Below are 23,927 nucleotides of genomic sequence, written 5' to 3' on the forward strand. Positions count from 1 at the left end.
ACCACTGGAGGATGTCAATTTAAAGCACTGAGGAACTGGCCAATAGAAGAAATGAGTGATGAGCCAATTCCCAAACATCTATGGTCCTGCTCTGTAAAAATCCTCGGATCATTGTAGTTTTAATTTTAATTGTACTGAAAACACTATTAGAGTCTGTATTCAGCTGTTTCCGTTTCTAAGAAAAACTAAGAAGAAAAAAATGGAGAGATGAGGGAAATAACATAGCTAAATAAAATAAAAACTCTAAAGAAAAGACTTTATTTTTTTTCTAGAAATAAATAGAATTGTTCTATCTATTTTATTTATTATTTATTATCTATTTATTTATTATTTATAAATTTTCCTTGGGAAAATTTCTGCCTTAAATTTTTATTAACATTCCAAATACCAGAGAACCAATTTGTACTGTAAACAGATTCGTTTTATGATAGATATTGGGCACATATTGTTTTGAAAAAAATATAGTAGTTACAATAGATACATTTTCTTTTTGTCCTAGAATTCTGCACTCTAAATCATGAAAACATGTTTATTTCTTTAATAGAACTCCTGGAATAAAATGGACCAGATATTATATACACAATAAATCTTTTTTTTTTTTAGGTAAAAATTCTTTGACCATTTTAAATTCAAAATTTCCATTTTGACCATACAAAACAGAAGCTCAGTACTAAGTTTTGATGAACATGTACTTCACTAATTTACATTGAAATCATCGGTTAACTCAGTTAGATATCTACCATTCACATTTCTACAAGTATTTGACGTATTCTGTTCTCAAAGTACTACACAGTGATCTTCACTCCCTTCCCGATACTTCTCTAAATCAGTTTTGGATTGATTTATCTGTGTACTGAATTGATATACTATTTGATTAGAATGATGAATAAATTCAATGAAAAGGATAAACCAGTTTTGCACAATAGGCACTGCCTAGGAAACAAATATTGTATAACCATATGGTTTATTGGAAATGTTTACCATAAAACATAAGTAAACTAAAAACAACATCCTATTATACTACTAAATTTAGTTCAGTTTGCTTTGGGTTGGGAAGAAGGTAAACTTTTTCAATAACAATATGGCTTTATTTTATAACAATTTCTTAATTTATACTGCAATTTGATGTTCAGTTTTATAGTTCATTTTTTCCCTCAAATATTGTGAAACGTAGTTAAATATTTAAGATTTAGAAGCATAAATGTGGAGAGATACTATTTATATTTATTGTCTTTTCTAATTTTCATTCATGAGGAAACAATATTTTATAATAAATTAACTCAAATATCTAAAAAATCTAGAAAAAAGTTTTCATATAAATAAGGTTGTATTAAATTTTACATTATAAAAAATAAAATTTTACAAATTCACTTTATGTGTGTTTGTATGTGCATTTTTCGTATAGTAAAAGTTCACTTGCATAATGGGTGATTGAGGATTTTCTCTTTTTTAAAAAACTATTTTGTCAAAAATTATTTCATGCACACCTATGGTCCTGAATTCATAAACAGACACTTGAATACACTGGAAAATTATACAAAGATGTTTTTATTATTTTTGAAAGTATGTGTTTTTTAAAATTGATTAACGGTATTAAATTAAAAAGAGGGAAATACTTTAAAATAATATTCTCTCTCCTGTATTATTTTTGGAGCAGTTCATTTGAACTTTTTAGAAATTCAAATTACATGTTTTCTTTATCACTTTTTTAACAGTGATCTTTAAAATCTGTGTGTGATTTGGTGAAGAATAACATCATCTGTGGTTTTAATATGTATCAGAGCTCATTTATTAATATTACGGATTAAAAGCATCTTACTTTTAGGCATGGACTCTTTATTTTTGCCCAAGGACATTAAAAAGTGTATTTCAAGTTAATTAGAAAGGATACAATTCCAGTGATACTGGGTTATACAATATTGTATTATATATAAATACATATATTTCAGTCTCCTGAAAATGTGACACTATATATGTAATGTGGATATATATGTAATATGGAGATTTTACATTCCATCCCTTTACCTTCACTCACCCTTCTATACATTTTAACTGTAAATATTTATTGAGAACTTGCTATTTATTAGAGGTGGTACTAACATTTAGGATACATCAGTAAATAAATCTAATGAGACACTGATGTCATAGAATTTACATTTTCAGCAATCAGAGAAGAAGAAGAAATAAGAGGAATCCAAATTGGAAAAGAAGAAGTAAAACTGTTACTGTTTGCAGATGACATGATACTATACATAGAAAATATTAAGGATGCTGCCAGAAGGGCTCATCAATGAATTCAGTAAAGTTGCAGGATACGAATTAATACACAGAAATCTCTTGCATTCCTATATGCTAACAATGAAAGATCAGAAAGAGAAATTAATGAAAGAATTCCATTTACCACTACATCAAAAAGAATAAAATACATAGGAATAAACCTACCTAAGGAGACAAAAGACCTGTACTCTGAAAACTGTAAGACACTGATGAAAGAAATCGAAGATGACACAAACAGATGGAAAAATATACCACGTTTTGGATTAGAAGAATCAATATTGTCAAAATGACTATACTACCCAAGGCAATCTACAGATCTGATGCAATCCCTATCAAATAACCAATGGCATTTTTCACAGAACTAGAACAAAAAACTTTTAAGTTTATATGGAAACACAAAGACCCCAAATGGCCAAAGCAATTCTGAGAAAGAAAAATTGAGCTGGAGGATTCTGACTCCCTGACTTCAGACCATACTACAAAGCTATAGTCATCAAAACAGTATGGAACTGGCACAAAAACAGACATATAGATCAATGGATCAGAACAGAAAGACCAGAAATGAACCCAGACACCTATGGTCAATTAATCTATGACAAAGGAGGCAAGAATATACATTGGAGAAAAGACAGTCTCTTCAATGAGTGGTGCTGGGAAAACTTGACAGCTATATGCAAAAGAATGAAACTAGAACATTCCCTAACACCATACACAAAAATAAACTCAAAACCAATCAAAGACCTAAATGTAAGACTGAATACTATAAAACTCTGAGAGGAAAACATAGGCAGAACACTCTTTGACATAAATCACAGCTATATCTTTTTTGATCCACCTCCTACAGTAATGAAAATAAAAACAAACGGGACCTAATTAGACTTAAAAGCTTCTGCACAACAGAGGAAACCATAAATGAAATGAAAAGACAACCCACAGAATGGGAGAAAATATTTGCAAACAAGGTGACTGACAAGGGATTAATCTCCAAAATATACAAACAGCTCATGCAGCTCTATGTCAAAAAAACAAACAACCCAATCAAACAATGGGCAGAAGATCTAAATAGACATTTCTCCAAAGAAGACATACTGATGGCCAAAAAGCACATGAAAAGATGCTCAACATCACTAATTATCAGAGAAATGCAAATCAAAACTACAATGAGGTATCACTTCACACTGGTCAGAAAGGCCATCATCAAAAAGTCTACAAGCAATAAATGCTGGAGAGGGTGTGGAGAAAAGCGAACTCTCCTACACTGTTGGTGGGAATATAAATTGGTACAACCACTATGGAGAACAGTATGGAGGTTCCTTAAGAAACTAAAAGTAGAACTACCATATGATCCTGCAATCCCACTCCTAGGCATGTATCTAGAGAAGAACATAATCTGAAAAGACAAATGCACCCCAATGTTCATTACAACACTATTTACAATAGCCAAGACATGGAAGCAACTTAAATGTCCACTGACTGAGGAATGGATAAAGAAGATGTGGTACATACACACAATGGAATATTACTCAGCCATAAAAAAAGAATGAAATAATGCCATTTGCAGCAACATGGATGGACTTGGAGATTATCATACTAAGTGAAGTAAGTCAGACAGAGAAAGACAAATATATGATATCACTCATACGTGGAATCTAATTTTTAAAGAATGATACAAATAAACTTATTTACAAAACAGAAATAAAATAGACTTACAGATATTGAAAACAAACTTATGCTTACCGAAGGGGAATCATGGTGGGGGAGGTATAAATCAGGAGCTTGGGATGAACATACACATACAACTATATGTAAGATAGGTAACCAACAAGGACCTACTGTATAGGATATGGAACTCTATCCAATATTTTTTAATAACCTATATGAGAAAAGAATCTGGAAAAGAATGAATATATGCATATGTATAACTGAATCACTTTGCTGTACACCTGAAACTAACACAACATTGTAATTCAACTATACTCCAATAAAATAAAAATAAAATAAAATAAAGAATTTACATTTTCATTATGTATTATATGTGTATGTAGTGGGAACAAATGATAGATAAATAAAATAAACAGTGATGATTAGTTTTATGTGTTAACCTTACTGGGCTAAGGAATGCCCAGATAGCTGGTGTTTTCAAAAGAGATTAACATTTGAATTAGTTGAATGAATAAAGTAGATGTGCACTCACCAATGTGGGTGGGCACCATGCAATCACTGAGGGCCCAAATAGAACAAAAAAATAGAATAAGGGCAAATTATCTTTCTCTTCCTGAGCCTGGACATCCATCTCCTCCTTCCCTCAAACACTGGAGCTCCGGGTTCTTTGAACTTTGGACTCTGGGACTTATACCAGTGGCCCCTGGTTCTCAGGCCTTCCTACACAGACTGAATTTCCTACATCACTGGTTTTCCTGGTTCTCCAGCTTTCACTGGAGATCATGGCAGATCATGGGACTTCTTGGCCTCCATAACAGTCTGAGCCAATTCCTGTAATAAATACAATCTCTATCTCTATCTCTAACCTCTAGCTCTAGCTCTAGCTCTACCTCTATTTCTACATTTACATCTGCATCTACATCTATCCTATTGGGTCTGTTTCTCTGGAGAACCTGACTAAACACCTGCCTAAAGTGTACTATTATAGGGTTTTGAATTCTTGACCAAGAAGCTACTTTACATTGCAGCATAAGGAAAGCAAAGTTTAAGCTGCTATCTAAGCCATTAAAAGGAGACAACCAACTAACAATTCGCTAAAAGAGCTTATAATAAAATTTTTTTAAACTAGACTGTTCCTAGATCCAAAAAAAGAAATGAAATCAGTGGTGTCTAGGAATAGAAAGAGAAACATAGTGCTGGTGATGTATCAGGGAAATGAGGGAAGGGAGAAAGGGGCCAGAAGTGAGATGCACAGGCCAAAGCCACATCATAAAAGGCTGAGCAGGCCAGAATGGGGGTTTGTTTCTTATTATAATTGCACTGGCAAACCATTTCCAGATTTTAAGTAGGAAACCACAGGATATGATTATTTAAAAAATACTATTCTGGCCGTTCTTTGCGCACTGCAACGAAGAGTAGCCCCTGCTTGCTGCAACTACAGAAAGCCCACGGGCAGCAACAAAGACCCAACGCAGCCAAAAAGAAAATAAATAAATTTATAAAAAAATAAAAAAAATAAATAAAATGTACTGTAGGGGGTTGAGGCTGTGAAATAAAATTCATATTTTATGGCAAGACAAGAAAAATTACAACATAAAAATTCTCCTCTGACCTTTGACCTCCTCTCTCCCCACACTGTATTGTGTATCTGCATTATGCATCGACCAAACCTTCCCTACCTGCTGGACCATAAAGAGCAACATTATCCTAGCATCAACAACTCCTTAAAAGATACCATTCCTTCTTGATCTTGTAAGGGGTCACATGACCCATTACAATGATGGCTTAGATCTGGATTATGTAAACTGTCAATAATATATCACTTGATATACAGTCCTGTCTCAAAAAAACTTATACAACTGTGCCTTGACTTCTAATGGGTGAAACAGCTCTCGGAGCTTTCTGAGATGCTCTTCCAAGGTTATATTGGTTTGAATAAAAACTTTCATTTATTTCTTAGATCGAGTGATTAATTTTTCATTGACAAGGCAAAATGGTAGCTTAGAGATTAATCAATGAAATCAATAAGTCTTCATAGTAGTACAGGCAAGACAGAATAGAAGTTGGGACAAGGATTGCAGAAGCAAAAATGGTAAGAAGTAGACCCATTTCAAAAATATTTTAGGGTTAATGTGGATAGTATTGAGATGCTAATACACAGTGTTCTTCAGTCTCCTCCATATCCCCAACCCAACGTTTGCCCCAGTTGTTTATTTTCCTCCTTTTAGATAATCAAGATACATTATCAAAAATCCTTGCCTTAGGCCCAGGTGCAGATTTATGCCTTAGGTGCATATAGTTGACTGTTCTTCATTTATGGTAGTTGAGTGTTAACCAAAAAACCAAGATCACTTCTGGCAAGGCACCTGTTGTTTAGAAATTTTTGGAGCTTTAATAAAACAAACATATTATTTAACTTAAGCCACTCTTAACTTTTATAGATGAGGAAATGTAAGCTCCAAAAGGGAAGAAATTTATCATGTATAACAGCCTATCCTCAGCATTCATCACTTTGCTGTGGCATATTACTAATATATGCTCAACAATATGTTTTTTAGAGGCCAAGGTAACATACCTTATTAGTGTCAGGGCTGGAACTAAAATGTAAGTCTCTTACCTTCAAAGAAGATCTCTTAAATCCTGCTTTCCCCTCAAATTCAGGAGACTGAATTTCTTCAAATCTGCAATCTCGGGCTCTGTTGTGGTCCTGAGTCCGGCTGTAGAAATCATGTGGAAGACAGATTATTATGAATTTTTTGTCATAATCTTTTATTTAAAGAATAACCTTTACATTTTAAGCACCTAGTTATCTCTATTTTACCACATAATAGCCCAAAGAGGTAGTGCTTATGTCACATCTCACAGATGAGGGATCAGAGGCTCAAAGGGTTGTATCAGTTTCTGAAGGTGACAGAAATAGAAGATGTCAACAGCAAATTTAATCCTAGACTATTTGACTCCAAATCCTATACTTGTAAACACTACGCCAAGAGATAACTCAGTTCCCAAGCTTTTGATTGAAAATAGTTTGAAAATCACCATCTTAGTTTTCATTTTATTTTTAACTCTTGCTAATAAAACAAATATGTAAAACTATTAAATGCCAAAATCAGCCCTGCTTCTTCTCTTGTTATCACTTCTATTATTGTTACATGGTTCCCTTCTTTATGATCTGTCTTAAAAAGAAATTGAAGAATTTTAGATACAATACAATATAAAGAATATTAAATTAACACTTATGTACCCCCAATCCAGCTTAAGAACTGAAGTGCTAACAAATTGCTGAGGCTCTCTACATAGTTCCTATGAACACAGTCTACTAACTTAATAAGGTGGTTATCATTCCCGTGGAATCTTACATGAAATAAAAATGTATAGGGCTTCCCTGGTGGTGCAGTGGTTAAGAATCCGCCTGCCAATGCAGGGCACACAGGTTCAAGCCCTGGTCCAGGAAGATCCCACATGCCTTGGAGCAACTAAGCCCATGTGCCACAACTACCGAGCCTGCTTTCTAGAGCCTGCGAGCCACAACTACTGAGCCTGTGTGCCTAGAGCCCGTGCTCCACAACAAGAGAAGCCACCACATGAGAAGCCCCCGCACTGCCATGAAGAGTAGCCCCTGCTCACCGCAACTAGAGAAAGCCTGCACGCAGCAATGAAGACCCAACACAGCCAAAAATAAATAAATAAAATAAATAAGTTAAAAAAAAAGTTTAACCTTAAAAATAAAGGTCCAAAAGTTAAAAAAAAAAATGTATATATGCAGGATTTATAATCAGTGGGTACGAAACAGACAGTATAATTATAACAGATTTTTTTGTTTTATTTTGTATAATATTTTAAATATATTGTTAAATAAAATCAAATCTGAACTTGGCTAAAGAAAAACTATTTGAAAAGACTATTGTAACAGGAAGAACACTTAGACCTTGAGATCTGCAAGCATCTCAAAATCAAACAGAAAAAAAAAAGCTTTTCTTGTATAGGAAGGTGTAAGCAAGGTCAGCAAGAACTTTGAGGCGAAATCACTCAAGCAGGTAGGGGTGAGCAGACAGCATGGCTGGGGTGATTTAACAGGCATTGTTTCTTACTGTGGCCAGCTAATTATCAGAGTGAGCTTTTAAGGGGGTATGTACTGCCTCTTAGTAATTCCTTGAAAATAGGAGTCTTTAAAGTTCATAGGATTGTGGGAAGGGTCAAAGCCTAATTAAATTTTGGCTGGGCCACATGAGTGAGTAACAGGCAATTTTGCACAACTGGTCAGCCTCTTTGTTATTTCAGATGGATGGTGTCTGTTTTAAATATTATTAGAGATGGAATAAGAGTCATTTTTGAGGTTTATAGTTTCCAAGGATGGGTTGGTCTTCACTTTCTTGCTGGCCTTGAAGGACTAGTTGTATCATCTGTTGAGCATGGTTTAGGACTAAGAAATCATGGAACAGCTAAGAGATTTGACAAGAGCTATGCCTAAGAATGTACTAAAGGAAGAGTCAAAGCAAGATGGCACTATAGGAGGCTCCTGAGATCCCCTCCTGCCATGAACACACTGAATGAACAGCTACACATGGAGCAATTCTCTTTGAAAAACATCCAGAAAATAGCTGAGTGATTCCTACACATTAGACAAAAAGGAAAATATCCACATCAAAATGGCAGGCTCTAGGGGCTGACTGTGAGTCTACCCAGAGACCAGGGCTGCTGATAGAGACCACTCCTGCCTTCTCCCTCCAACATGCTCAAGAAAATTCCTGGAAGGAGCTTTTACAAACATCTCAGCACTGCAGGTTTTACAGCTGCTGCCAAGGGAAAGGTTTCCAAATGTCTGGCTCTGATAGCCAAAGGGGCTTCCATTTGTCAGTCCCAATCCTATAGGACTGTAGCAAACAAAGAAGCAATTCTTTTTCTTAATTTTATTTTTTTCTTATTCCAGTTTTATTGAGATATAATTGACATATAACACTGTATAAGTAAAAAATATGGAATGATTCACAAATTTGAGGGTCATCCTTGTGCAGGGGCCATGCTGATCTTCTCTGTATCATTCCAATTTTTAGTATATGTGCTGCCAAAGCAAGCACCAAAGAAGTAATTAGAACAAGCTATCCTACCAGCTATCCTACTCCTCAAGACACTAGAAAAAGAAGAGCAAATTAAGTCTAAGGTTAGCAGAAGGAAGTAAATAAGAAAGATTAGTGCAGAAATAGAAACTTAAAAAAAGAGAACAGATCAATGAAACTAAGAGTTGTTTTTTTGAAAAGATAAGCAAAATTGACATAATGTTACCTAGACTTACTAAGAAAAAAGAAATGAAGACTTAAATAGATAAAATCATAAATGAGAGAGGAAACATTACAACTGACACCATACAAATACAAAGGATTGTAAAAGAGTACTATAAAATTTATACATCAACGAAGTGGACAACATAGAAGAAATGGATAAATTCCTAGAAACAGAAAACCCACCAAGTCTAACTCATGAAGAAATAGAAAATCTGAACAGAATAATTACGGGTAAGAAGACTGATTCAGTAATCAAAACTTCCCAATACAGAAAAGTCCAGGACTAGAGGGTTTTACTGGTAAATTCTACCAAACATTTAAAGAAGATTAATACCAATCCTTCTCAGACCCTTCCAGAAAATAGAAGAGGGAAGAATACTTCTAAACTCATTTTATGAGGCCAGCATTACCCTGATACCAAAGCCAGATAAGGACACAACAAGAAAAGAAAATTTCAGGTTAATATCCCTAATAGATATAGATGTAAAGATTCTCAACAAAATATTAATGAACTGAATTCAACAGTACATTAAAGGATCATGCACCTTGATCAAATGGGATTTATTTCTGGGATGCATTATGATTCAACATCACACATTATAAATGTGACAGACCACATTAAGAAAATAAATAATAAAAACTAATGGTCATTTCAATTGTTGCAGAGGAAGCATTTCACAAAATTCAACATCTTTTGTGGTAAGAACTCTACACAAACTGGGCATAGAGGGAATGTACCTCAACAGAATAAACACCATCTGTGACAAATCCACAACTAACATCACAGTCAATGGTGAAATGCTGAAAGCTTTTCCTCTAAGATCAGGAACAAGACAAGGATGTCCACCTTCATCACTTTTATTCAACATAGTGCTGGAATTCCTAGCCAGAGCAATTAGGAAAGAAAAATAAATAAAAGGTAACTGAATCAGAAAGGAAGAATAAATTGTCTCTGTTTGCAGGTAACATAGTATTATATATAGAAAACCCTTACATCTCCACCAAAAAACTGTTAGGACTAATCAACAATTTCAGTAACGTTGCAGTATATAAAATCAATATAAAAATATCAGTGGGGGAATAGGGCAAGATGGCGGAAGAGTAAGACGCAGAGATCACCTTCCTTCCCACAGATACATTAGAAATACATCTACACGTGGAACTGCTCCTACAGAACACCCACTGAACGCTGGCAGAAGACGTCAGACCTCCCAAAAGGCAAGAAACTCCCCACGTACTTGGGTAGGGCAAAAGAAAAAAGAAATAACAGAGACAAAAGAATAGGGATGGGACCTGCACCAGTGGGAGGGAGCTGTGAAGGAGGAAAGGTTTCCACACACTGGGAAGCCCCTTCGCGGGCGGAGACTGTGGGTGGCAGAGGGGGGAAGCTTTGGAGCCACGGAGGAGAGCGCAGCAACAGGGGTGCAGAGGGCAAAGCAGAGAGATTCCCGCACAGAGGATCAGTGCCGACCAGCACTCACCAGCCCGAGAGGCTTGTCTGCTCACCTGCCGGGGTGGGCGGGGGATGGGAGCCTAGGTTCGGGCTTCCGTCGGATCACAGGGAGAGGACTGGGGTTGGATGCATGAACACAGCCTGAAGGGGTTAGTGCACCACAGCTAGCCAGGAGGGAGTCCGGGAAAAAGTCTGCAGCTGCCGAAGAGGAAAGAGACTTTTTCTTGCCTCTTTGTTTCCTGGTGCGCAAGGAGAAGGGATTCAGAGCGCCGCCTAAACGAGCTCCAGAGACACGCGCGAGCCGCGGTTATCAGCACGGACCACAGAGACGGCCATGAGATGCTAAGGCTGCTGCTGCCGCCACCAAAAATCCTGTGTGCGAGCACAGGTCACGCTCCACACCGACCCTCCCGGGAACTGGTGCAGCCCGCCATGGCCAGGCTCCCATGATCCGGGGACAACTTCCCCAGGAGAACACACGGCGCGCCTTGGGCTGGTGCAACGTCACGCTGGCCTCTGCCACCGCAGGCTCGCCCCGCATCCGTATCCTTCCCTTCCCCCCGCCCGAGTGAGCCAGAGCCCTCGAAGCAGCTGCTCTTTAACCCCGTTCTGTCTGGGTGGGGAACAGACGCCCTCAGGCGACCTACATGCAGAGGCGGGTCCAAATTCAAAGCTGAAACCCGGGAGCTGTGCGAACAAAGAAGAGAAAGGGAAATCTCTCCCAGCAGCCTCAGAAGCAGCGGATTAAAACTCCACAAACAACTTGATGTGCCTGCATCTGTTGAATACCTGAATAGACAACGAATCATCCCAAATTCAGGAGGTGGACTTTGGGAGCAGGATATATTAATTTTTCCCCTTTTCCTTTTTTTTGTGAGTGTATATGTGTATGCTTCTGGGTGAGATTTTGTCTGTATAGCTTTGCTTTATAATAGCTTTATTTTACTTCACTATATTTTATCCTCTTTCTTTCTTTCTTTCTATTTTTTTCTCCCTTATATTCTGAGCCGTGTGGATGAAAGGATCTTGGTGCTCCAGCCAGGCATCCAGGCTGTGCCTCTGAGGTGGGAGAGCCAACTTCAGGACACTGGTCCACAAGAGACCTCCCAGCTCCACGTAATACCAAACGGCAAAAATCTCTCAGAGATCTCCATCTCAACATCAAGACCCAGCTTCACTCAACGACCAACAAGCTACAGTGCTGGACACCCTATGCCAAACAACTAGCAAGACAGGAACACAGCCCCATCCATTAGCAGAGAGGCTGCCTAAAATCATAACAAGGCCACAGACACCCCAAAACACACCACCAGACGTGGACGTGCCCACCAGAAAGACAAGATCCAGCCTCATCCACCAGAACTCAGGCACTAGTCCCCTCCACCAGGAAGCCTACACAACCCACTGAACCAACCTTAGCCACTGGGGACAGATACCAAAAACAATGGGAACTACAAACCTGCAGCCTGTGAAAAGGAGACCCCAAACACAGTAAGATAAGCAAAATGAGAAGACAGAAAAACACACAGCAGATGAAGGAGCAGGGTCAAAACACACCAGACCTAACAAATGAAGAGGAAATAGGTAGTCTACCTGAAAAAGAATTCAGAATAATGATAGTAAGGATGATCCAAAATCTTGGAAATAGAATAGACAAAATGCAAGAAACTTTTAACAAGGATGTAGCAGAACTAAAGAGGAACCAAGCAATGATTAAAAACACAATAAATGAAATTAAAAATACTCTAGATGGGATCAATAACAGAATAACTGAGGCAGAAGAACGGATAAGTGACCTGGAAGATAAAATGGTGGAAATAACTACTGCAGAGCAGAATAAAGAAAAAAGAATGAAAAGAACTGAGGACAGTCTCAGAGACCTCTGGGACAACATTAAACACAACAACATTCGAATTATAGGGGTTCCAGAAGAAGTAGAGAAAAAGAAAGGGACTGAGAAAATATTTGAAGAGATTATAGTTGAAAACTTCCCTAATATGGGAAAGGAAATAGTTAATCAAGTCCAGGAAGCACAGAGAGTCCCATACAGGATAAACCCAAGGAGAAACACGCCAAGACACATATTAATCAAACTGTCAAAAATTAAGTATAAAGAAAACATATTAAAAGCGGCAAGGGAAAAACAACAAATAACACACAAGGGAATCCCCATAAGGTTAACAGCTGATCTTTCAGCAGAAACTCTGTAAGCCAGAAGGGAGTGGCAGGATATACTTAAAGTGATGAAGGAGAAAAACCTACAACCAAGATTACTCTACCCAGCAAGGATCTCATTCAGATGTGATGGAGAAATTAAAACCTTTACAGACAAGCAAAAGCTGAGAGAGTTCAGCACTACCAAACCAGCTTTACAACAAATGCTAAAGGAACTTCTCTAGGCAAGAAACACAAGAGAAGGAAAACACCTACAATAACAAACCCAAAACATTTAAGAAAATGGGAATAGGAACATACATATTGATAATTACCTGAAATGTAAATGGATTACATGCTCCCACCAAAAGACACAGACTGGCTGCATGGATACAAAAACAAGGCCCATATATATGCTGTCTACAAGAGACCCACTTCAGACCTAGAGACACATACAGACTGAAAGTGAGGGGATGGAAAAAGATATTCCATGCAAATGGAAATCAAAAGAAAGCTGGAGTAGCAATTCTCATATCAGACAAAATAGACTTTAAAATAAAGACTATTACAAGAGACAAAGAAGGACACTATATAATGATCAAGGGATCGATCCAAGAGGAAGGTATAACAACTGTAAATATTTATGCACCCAACATAGGAGCACCTCAATACATAAGGCAAATACTAACAGCCATAAAAGGGGAAATCGACAGCAACACAATCATAGTAGGGGACTTTAACACCCCACTTTCACCAATGGACAGATCATCCAAAAAGAAAATGAATAAGAAAACACAAACTTTAAATGATACATTAAACAAGATGGACTTAATTGATATTTATAGGACATTCCACCCAAAAACAACAGAATACACAATTTTCTCAAGTGCTCATGACACATTCTCCAGGATAGATCATATCTTGGGTCACAAATCAAGCCTTGGTAAATTTAAGAAAATTGAAATCGTATCAAGTATCTTTTCCGACCACAACGCTATGAGACTAGATATCAATTACAGGAAAAGATCTGTAAAAAATACAAACACATGGAGGCTACACAATACACTACTTAATAACGAAGTGATCACTGAAGAAATCAAAGGGGAAATCAAAAAATACCTAGAAACAAATGACAATGGAGACACGACGACCCAAAACCTATGGGATGCAGCAAAAGCAGTGCTAAGAAGGAAGTTTATAGCAATACAAGCCTACCTCAAGAAACAGGAAACATCTCGAATAAACAACCTAACCTTGCACCTAAAGCAATTAGAGAAAGAAGAACAAAAAAACCCCAAAGCTAGCAGAAGGAAAGAAATCATAAAGATCAGATCAGAAATAAATGAAAAAGAAATGAAGGAGACAATAGCGAAGATCAATAAAACTAAAAGCTGGTTCTTTGAGAAGATAAACAAAATTGATAAACCATTAGCCAGACTCATCAAGAGAAAAAGGGAGAAGACTCAAATCAATAGAATTAGAAATGAAAAAGGAGAAGTAACCACTGACACTGCAGAAATACAAACGATCATGAGAGATTACTACAAGCAACTCTATGCCAATAAAATGGACAACCTGGAAGAAATGGACAGATTCTTAGAAATGCACAAACTGCCGAGACTGAACCAGGAAGAAATAGAAAATATGAACAGACCAATCACAAGCACTGAAATTGAAACTGTGATTAAAAATCTTCCAACAAACAAAAGCCCAGGACCAGATGGCTTCACAGGCGAATTCTATCAAACATTTAGAGAAGAGCTAACACCTATCCTTCTCAAACTCTTCCAAAATATTGCAGAGGGAGGAACACTCCCAAACTCATTCTACGAGGCCACCATCACTCTGATACCAAAACCAGACAAAGATGTCACAAAGAAAGAAAACTACAGGCCAATATCACTGATGAACATAGATGCAAAAATCCTCAACAAAATACTAGCAAACAGAATCCAACAGCACATTAAAAGGATCATACACCATGATCAAGTGGGGTTTATTCCAGGAATGCAAGGATTCTTCAATATACGTAAATCAAACAACGTGATACATCATATCAACAAATTGAAGGAGAAAAACCATATGATCATCTCAATAGATGCAGAGAAAGCTTTCGACAAAATTCAACACCCATTTATGATAAAAGCCCTGCAGAAAGTAGGCATAGAGGGAACTTTCCTCAACATAATAAAGGCCATATATGACAAACCCACAGCCAACATTGTCCTCAATGGTGAAAAACTGAAACCATTTCCACTAAGATCAGGAACAAGACAAGGTTGCCCACTCTCACCACTATTATTCAACACAGTTTTGGAAGTGTTAGCCACAGCAATCAGAGAAGAAAAAGAAATAAAAGGAATCCAAATCGGAAAAGAAGAAGTCAAGCTGTCACTGTTTGCAGATGACATGATACCATACATAAAGAATCCTAAAGATGCTACCAGAAAACTACTAGAGCTAATCAATGAATTTGGTAAAGTAGCAGGATACAAAATTAATGCAGAGAAATCTCTTGCATTTCTATACACTAATGACGAAAAATCTGAAAGTGAAATTAAGAAAACACTCCCGTTTACCATTGCAACAAAAAGAATAAAATATCTAGGAATAAACCTACCTAAGGAGACAAAAGACCTGTATGCAGAAAATTATAAGACACTGATGAAAGAAATTAAAGATGATACAAATAGATGGAGAGATATACCATGTTCTTGGATTGGAAGAATCAACATTGTGAAAATGACTCTACTACCCAAAGCAATCTACAGATTCAAGGCAATCCCTATCAAACTACCACTGGCATTTTTCACAGAACTAGAAAAAAAATTTCACAATTTGTATGGAAACACAAAAGACCCCAAATAGCCAAAGCAATCTTGAGAACGAAAAATGGAGCTGGAGGAATCAGGCTCCCGGACTTCAGACTACATTACAAAGCTACAGTAATCAAGACAGTTTGGTACTGGCACAAAAACAGAAATATAGATCAATGGAACAGGGTAGAAAGCCCAGAGATAAACCCACGCACATATGGTCACCTTATCTTTGATAAAGGTGGCAAGCATATACAGTGGAGAAAAGACAGCCTCTTCAATAAGTGGTGCTGGGAAAATTGGACAGATACATGTAAAAGTATGAAATTAGAACACTCCCTGACACCATACACAAAAATAAACTCAAAATGGATTAAAGACCTAAGTGTAAGGCCAGACACTATCAAACTCTTAGAGGAAAACATAGGCAGAACACTCTATGACATAAATTACAGCAAGATCCTTTTTGACCCAGCTCCTAGAGAAATGGAAATAAAAACACAAATAAACAAATGGGACCTAAGGACACTTAAAAGCTTTTGCACAGCAAAGGAAACCATAAACAAGACCAAAAGACAACCCTCAGAATGGGAGAAAATATTTGCAAATGAAGCAACTGACAAAGGATTAATCTCCAAGATTTACAAGCAGCTCATGCAGCTCAATAACAAAAAAATGAACAACCCAATCCAAAAATGGGCAGAAGACCTAAATAGACATTTCTCCAAAGAAGATATACAGATTGCCAACAGACACATGAAAGAATGCTCAACATCATTAATCATTAGAGAAATGCAAATCAAAACTACAATGAGATATCATCTCACACCGGTCAGAATGGCCATCATCAAAAATTCTAGAAATAATAAATGCTGGATAGGGTGTGGAGAAAAGGGAACCCTCTTGCACTGTTGGTGGGAATGTACACTGATACAGCCACTATGGAGAACAGTATGGAGATTCCTTAAAAAACTAAAAATAGAACTACCATACGACCCAGCAATCCCACTACTGGTCATATACCCTGGGAAAACCATAATTCAAAAAGAGCCATGTACCAAAATGTTCATTGCAGCTCTATTTACAATAGCCAGGACATGGAAGCAACCTAAGTGTCCATCATCGGATGAATGGATAAAGAAGATGTGGCACATATATACAATGGAATATTACTCAGCCATAAAAAGAAATGAAATGGAGGTATTTGTAGTGAGGTGGATGGAGTTAGAGTCTGTCATACAGAGTGAAGTAAGTCAGAAAGAGAAAAACAAATACAGTATGCTAACACATATATATGGAATCTAAGGGAAAATAAAGGTCATGAAGAACCTAGTGGCAAGACGGGAATAAAGACACAGACCTACTAGAGAATGGACTTGAGGATATGGGGAGGGGGAGGGGGAGGATATCACAGGGTAAGAGAGTGGTATAGACATATATACACTACCAAATGTAAAATAGATAGCTAGTGGGAAGCAGCCGCATAGCACAGGGAGATCAGCTCGGTGCTTTGTGACCACCTAGAGGGGTGGGATGGGGAGTGTGGGAGGGAGGGAGAAGCAAGAGGGAAGAGATATGGGAACATATGTATATGTATAACTGATACACTTTGTTATAAAGCAGAAACTAACACACCATTGTAAAGCAATTATACTTCAATAAAGATGTTAAAAAAAAAATGTCAGTGGGGTTCTTATACATTAACAACAAACTATGCAAAAAATAAGTTATAAATTAGGAAAACAAACCCATTTACAATAATATCAAAAAGAATAAAGTTCTTAGGTGTAAATTTAACCAAGAAGGTGAGACATCTGTATGCTGAAAACTATGAATCATTAACGAAAGAAACTGAGGAGGACTCAAATAAATAGAAAGGTATTCCATGTTCATTTACTGGAAGAATTAATATTGTTAAAATGTCTATATTACCCAAAGCAATCTACAAATTTAATGCAATCCCTATCAAAATCCCAGTGGTATTTTTCACAGAAAGAGTCCAGAAATAAACTCACACATACATGGTCAATTAATTTCAACAAAGGAGCCAAGAATATACAATGAGGAATTGGCAATCTCTTCAATAAATAGTACTGGAATAACTGGAAACCCGTATGCAAATGCATGAAATTGGACCACTATCTTAAGCCAATCACAAAAATTAACTTGAAATGTATTAGACTTAAATATAAGACCTGAAACCATAAAATTCCTGGAAGAAAACAGGAGGTAATCTCCTTGACTTTGGTCTTGGCAATGATATTTTGCCTTTGTCAAAGCAAAGGCAACAAAAGCAAAAATAAACAAGGAGGACTACCTCAGACTAAAAATCTCCTGCAGAGTAAAAGAAACCATCAACAAAATGAAAAAGTACCCTATGGAATAAAAGATAATATTTGCAAACCACATACTAGACAATGGGATGATATCCAAAATATTTGAGGAACTCATGTAACTCAACAGCTAAAAAAACAACCCTAATAAAAAAATGAGCAAAAGACCTAAATAGACATTTTTTCCAAAGAAAACATACAAATGATAAACAGGTACTTGAAAGGGTATTCAACATCACTAATCATCAGGGAAATGCAATCAAAACCACAGTGAGCTATCACCTCACATCTGTTAGGATGTCTATTATCAAAACGACAAGAGATAGCAAATGCTGGTGAGAATATGGAGAAAAAGGAATATTTGTACACTGTTGGTGGGAATGTAGCACTATGGAATATACTATGGTGGTTCCTCAAAACTTAAAAATTCAACTCTAAGATGATCCAGCAATTCTACTTCTAAGTATATAACCAAAAGACATGAAATCATTATCTTGAAGAGATATCTGTACTCCCATTATTCACAATAGCCACAGTATGGAACCAATCCAGGTTTCCATCAATAGATGGAAGGATAAAAAATCATCACACACACACACACACACACACACACACACAGTATTATTGAACATTATTCAGCCTTAAAAAAAAAAAAAGTAAATCCTATTATTTGTGACAACATGGTAAAGAATGAACTTGAAAGCCATTATGCAAAGTGAAATAAGTCAAATGGAGGAAGACAAATACCACATGGTACCACTTATTTGTGGAATCTAAAAAAAAAAAAGTCAAAGTCATAGAAACAAACAGAGGGTAGAAAAGTGGTTGCCAGGCCATCACATTGTACATTTTGAATATCTTAGTTTTCTTTGCCAATTTTACCTCAATAAAGCTGGTGGGGGCGGGGGGCAGTCAAAGCACATCATGCAACACACACACTCACATACAAAAGAATACATAAGAAAATTAATGAGTTAAAATCTGATTATGAGAGTAAAAACAAGATTGGAGGTTTGAAGGGGATAAATTCAGGGGATTCAGAACATTGGACTCAAAGTGTCCTTAGATAGTAGAATGAGGAGAGTAGTTCTGTTTCAACAAATTTCCTGTTTTATGGTCTACATATTTTCAGTGGTGGCACAGACAACAGAGTTTTCAGGGATCATATACACAGCAGTCACTGTGACCACTGCACAAGTGTATCCTTGGGAAACCAGAATCATGTCCAATGTTATATGATTGTAGAGGACCCTTCACTGGAGTACCTGTAGTTCTCTGGTAATGATGTTTGTTGGTTTGGTAAAATAGTCCAGAGTCCTGGTTATTTCCTAGAGCAGAGCATGTAAATTGCAGTAGTTCCAGTGAACTTCCTTTGCAGTCCATATGTCAGCAGCAACAGGCACAAAGATTACCCATAAATGATCTACTATGAGAGTCAAACATTTTAGCTTTATTCAAATTTCTTAGCTTCTTGTTCTAAGTCTTTTTGGGTACCCTGTGAGAAAGGACGTTCATGGACTCCTTTTAGTGCTAGAATTTTACACCTAAGCTTGTAGCTGTAACACCTTGTTACAGACCTTTTGCTTCACCTAGTGTCTGAAAAATTTAAATCAGAGTTCATACAGTAAAGTGAGAAAAGAAGATAGTCTAGTTAAAGATTTGATGAGGGCTAATTAGAATAGCTAGATAACAGTATCCAATCCAGTTAGCAGGCAGATACTAATAGGCACATTTGCCATAAATAAAATATGTCTCACTGTGTGCCATTCAGGAGATGATTGTCCTATGGGTTTGTATTTTAGAATTTGTACGAAACATTTTGATGAAGATGTTGTCTCAACTCCCAATCTTATAGGAAATCCTTCCCTTTTTTGTTTGTTTTTTTATTGTTGTTGTTTTTTGTGGGTCAGGGCATGTAAGTCAGATACAGACCAAGGCTTAAACATAACTAGAGGAGAAGGTGACTGAGTCATTTAACTTCCCTCCCCCTGAATCTGAATACTAGGGGAGCAAAACCAAAGTCTTAAGTAATTTTAGGAAATTCAGGAGTGGGAAAAATAAGAACAGGTTTGGGGAGGGGTGTGTAAATACAAAGAGGGTTAGGACATGGTGATGGAGGAGACAGGAACATGTTTGGAGGAGCAATGTGATAAGGAGAGGGAACACAGGGAAATGGGAGCGACTTTAGGTTGGAATCGATGTGGAATTAACAGTTGAGGACGTGAATGTTGACATATTGAGTAGCTTCAGATAAAGTAGGCTGAGATTGTTGGATGGCCTGATTAAGATTAAACTGAGAAAGGTGTTTTTCTTCTTTATACCAGGAGAAATAAGCAAACATTTTTTAGAAGAGATTTTGGAACACTGATATTCAAGGACCCTCTGGAAATGAACCAATTTGGAGGGACTCCAAGAACTCTTGCTCTCATAAACAATGCTGCCATGAGCATTCTCTACTTCTCTTTCTGTGGATAAGTCAAAGTTTCTCAAAATGACATATCTAGACTAGAATTTCAGAGTCATGGGAACCGGGACCTTTAACTTTACTAGATATTGCAGGTATATTTTGAAAGTGATTGTACCAGTTTTATTTTTACCATAATAAGATTTATGGGGCTTCCCTGGTGGCGCAGTGGTTGAGAATCTGCCTGCTAGTGCAGGGGACACGGGTTCGAGCCCTGGTCTGGGAGGATCCCACATGCCGCGGAGCAACTAGGCCCGTGAGCCACAACTACTGAGCCTGCGCGTCTGGAGCCTGTGCTCCACAACGAAAGGCCATGATAGTGAGGCCCGCGCACCGCAATGAAGAGTGGCCCCCACTTGCCGCAGCTAGAGGAAGCCCTCGCACAGAAACGAAGACCCAACACAGCCAAAAATAAATAAATAAATAAATAAATAATAATTAAAAAAAAAAAAGATTTATGTTTGGTTCAGATCTTCACAACATTTAGTTTTGTGAAACATATATTTACTCAAACTGAGGATTTGGGATGTAAGATGGTCTCTCATTCCTTGTGGTTTTATTTTTATTTTCCAAAGAGGTTGAGCATTTTTTTTCTCAGATACTTTCTTAATAATATTGCCTATTTTATGTTTCCTACAGGATCATTTATAATTTCCTTATACGTTTGTAGGAATTCTTTAAATACTATAGATGTGAAACCTTCACTGGTTATAAGTATTGAAAATGTCTTCTCCCAGTCAGCAAACTGTTATTTTTCCTGTTAAAATACTGAATTTTGAAGAGTAAGGTAGACTCATATGTTCAGTTTTTCATTTATAATTTGTGCCTGTTTAAATAATCTTTGCCTACTTGCAGGTTGTAGAGATATTTTTTTCTATATTTTCTTAAACTTAAAAAAGTGCTTTTGATTCTAAAACCACTGTGTTCTTTTGAACTGATTTTACAAGTAAGAATATTGGAATTCTATTGGAATCTAAATTTCAATCTGCAGTATTAGGTGGGGGCTCCAGAACTCATCCTCCATTTTAACAAGACTTCTCCAACAGTGCCATCCCTCAACATCTGCAGCCTTGGGACCTCAGGATTTACTCTGTCATTCTTCCTTGCCCTGTACCGCAAGAAAGTCAGGATCACAGGCCATACTTTACTTGCTGGACTATAGTCCTCATATGATCCTACACATACTCTTCCTTCTGACCCTGCCACACCTCTCCATTTCCTTAACTTTCATTGTGCTAGGTTAAATGTAAGATTCCTAACAGAAGCCTTCTTAATCGGTAGACTCTTCTGTGAGTATTTCCTTTGTAGTCTTTTTTTAGCTGCAATTTCAGTCATAAGCATTCTACTTTCTCTGACTACCCCCTGTAATCATCTACAACTCACCCAATCCCTCCTCCTCCTTCTTGAATATTTTATTTCCTGAGTCCCTATCTCCCTCTCCAACAACACTCCAGTTATTATTCTTGATATCCATGTAAATGATACTTGCAATATCCTTTCTGTCACATGATCTAATTTCATCTAAAGACCTTGCCCTCAATCCTACCTCAGTCAGTCCATTATCAAACCAAAACTTTCCCAAATCACACTCTATTACTCCATTGACAGCAAATCTTTAATTCAATGGAAGTTTAAATCCAGTAATGCAAACACTTTTTATTCACCTCTCATCCCCCTCCCCATGAACTTTACTCCTTTTTAGCTAACGTTATTCTGTTGTCAATCATTTTGAACATTCTACTGCATATACTCTTCACTCCCTTGCTTCTCTATCCTTTTGCACTATTTGTTTCTGCCACACAACCTAGTTATATCTAATGACTTACCCCTTTCTTGTTTCAGTCAGCTAAACTTATCCCCAAAATAATGCACAATCATGTTACTAGTCTCATTTTAAATTAGTAATTAATCACCAAAAGAGGATTTTGATGCTTAGTCCATTGTCTTTTCTGTGAAATAGGATTTCATATTTTCTGGTCATCTCTAAAAGCTACAATCTCCTTCCCCATCCTCATTATAAGTTGACACTATTTTATTCTAATTCAGAGAGAACACTGAAGCAATTAAGAGAATTTCCACGTCCAGCAGGTCTTCCTATTATGATCCACTTGCTTGCTTGCTGCAAGTAATAAATCCTTCCTTCTCCTGATCTTTGGCTTGGTAGTGTCTTTTGGCTCAACACTCACCAAAAGGCAGCCCCAGTTTTGGGGTAACACTATCACTCTGTTTTTCTCTTTCCCTTTACAGCTATACTCTTTGGAAAAAAAAAAATGTTTAAACTCACTGTCTCTATTTCTCTTCTCCATTCTCTATTGAACCCCTTTAAATAAAGTAGTTCTTTAAGATATCTTGTCTCAACTATCACAATAGCATTTGACATAGTTGCTTATTTGCAGGACTTTTCTCCCTGAAAGGAAAAACAGTATTTCCTACTCTGCTTCCTATAACTACCACACTCAATACTTCTGACACTTTACTTCTGAAACTGTAGGCAGAGTATGGGGTCCCCCGAGGAAAAGAACTAGACTGGGCTTCTCTTTTTTTTGGCATAAAATAAGCCATTTTGGCCTAAGCCATTTTGTGATCTAAGCTTGGCCACAATGTTTGTCCTTGAACAGGCCTCAGTAATTACTGATCTTAAGGGAGGGAATGCAGAAACAAGGGAGGAGCAGTCAGGAAACAATAGTGCAGTCTTGAGGCAGTGTCCTGGTTCCTCAAGGGATATACATAATAATATGTCTTTGAGTTCTGCAGGAACTAAGGCCCCCATCCAGGTGGAGGATGGAATTATGATGTTGACTCTCCTGACTTCAATCAACCAAAGCTTGGACTCTGTCAACCCCTGATTCTATGCTAAATTCTCCCCTGCTCAAGCCCCCTCATGAATAAGCATTTATCATTAGCTTAAAACTTCCCTAATTTTGTTGATGGGGAGACACTGCTTTGGGAGAGATTGCTGGTGTTCTCCTTACTTGCTGCAAGTAGTAAATCCTTCCTTCTCCTGATCTGTGGCTTGGTTGTGTCTATTGGCTCGACACCCACCAAGAGGTGAACCCAGTTTTGGGGTAACAAAACCAGATATGTGGGGTTTTCCACACCAAGCAATTCTCCAAATTTTGGAATACCTCAACTAGGTGTCCTATAATGTAACTCAATTCGGACACTAACTGCTGGAGTTAGTTAAGACTGTTCCCCACTTCAGACATGAATTGCAAGTCTGGGTTGTCACCTGTGCTTCTGACTAGCTGGCTATAAATTAGAAGTTTCTACAAATCCCTCATTAGGTTCAATAATTTCCTAGGGCAGCTCACAGAACTCAGGAAAATGGTTTACTTACTAGATTAGCAGTTTATTAAAAAAGGATACAACTCAGGAATAGCCAGATAGAAGAGAAGCATGAGGCAGAATATGTGGCAAGGGGTGCAGAGCTTCCAAACTCTCTCCAGGTATGCCGCTCTCCCAGCACTTCCCTGTGTTCAGCAACCT

The 23,927-nt window shown here is 37.3% G+C and overlaps 1 long non-coding RNA gene and 1 other non-coding gene across 2 annotated transcripts in view; both read right to left on the reverse strand.

Annotated features, from left to right (window-relative positions):
• Window positions 1-23,927, reverse strand: part of LOC132363714 (uncharacterized) — a 428,528-nt gene that overhangs the window by 88,323 nt on the left and 316,278 nt on the right. Inside the window, exon 2 of the long non-coding RNA XR_009502646.1 lies at window positions 6,557-6,656. This is a non-coding gene — a long non-coding RNA (uncharacterized LOC132363714). The remainder of the gene's footprint in view (window positions 1-6,556; window positions 6,657-23,927) is intronic.
• On the reverse strand, window positions 8,910-9,017 carry LOC132364266 (U6 spliceosomal RNA). The gene has a single exon (XR_009502805.1). It is a non-coding gene; the product is annotated as a U6 spliceosomal RNA (small nuclear RNA).

Source organism: Balaenoptera ricei, chromosome 3 (assembly GCF_028023285.1).
Source record: "Balaenoptera ricei isolate mBalRic1 chromosome 3, mBalRic1.hap2, whole genome shotgun sequence".
NCBI lineage: Eukaryota > Metazoa > Chordata > Mammalia > Artiodactyla > Balaenopteridae > Balaenoptera > Balaenoptera ricei.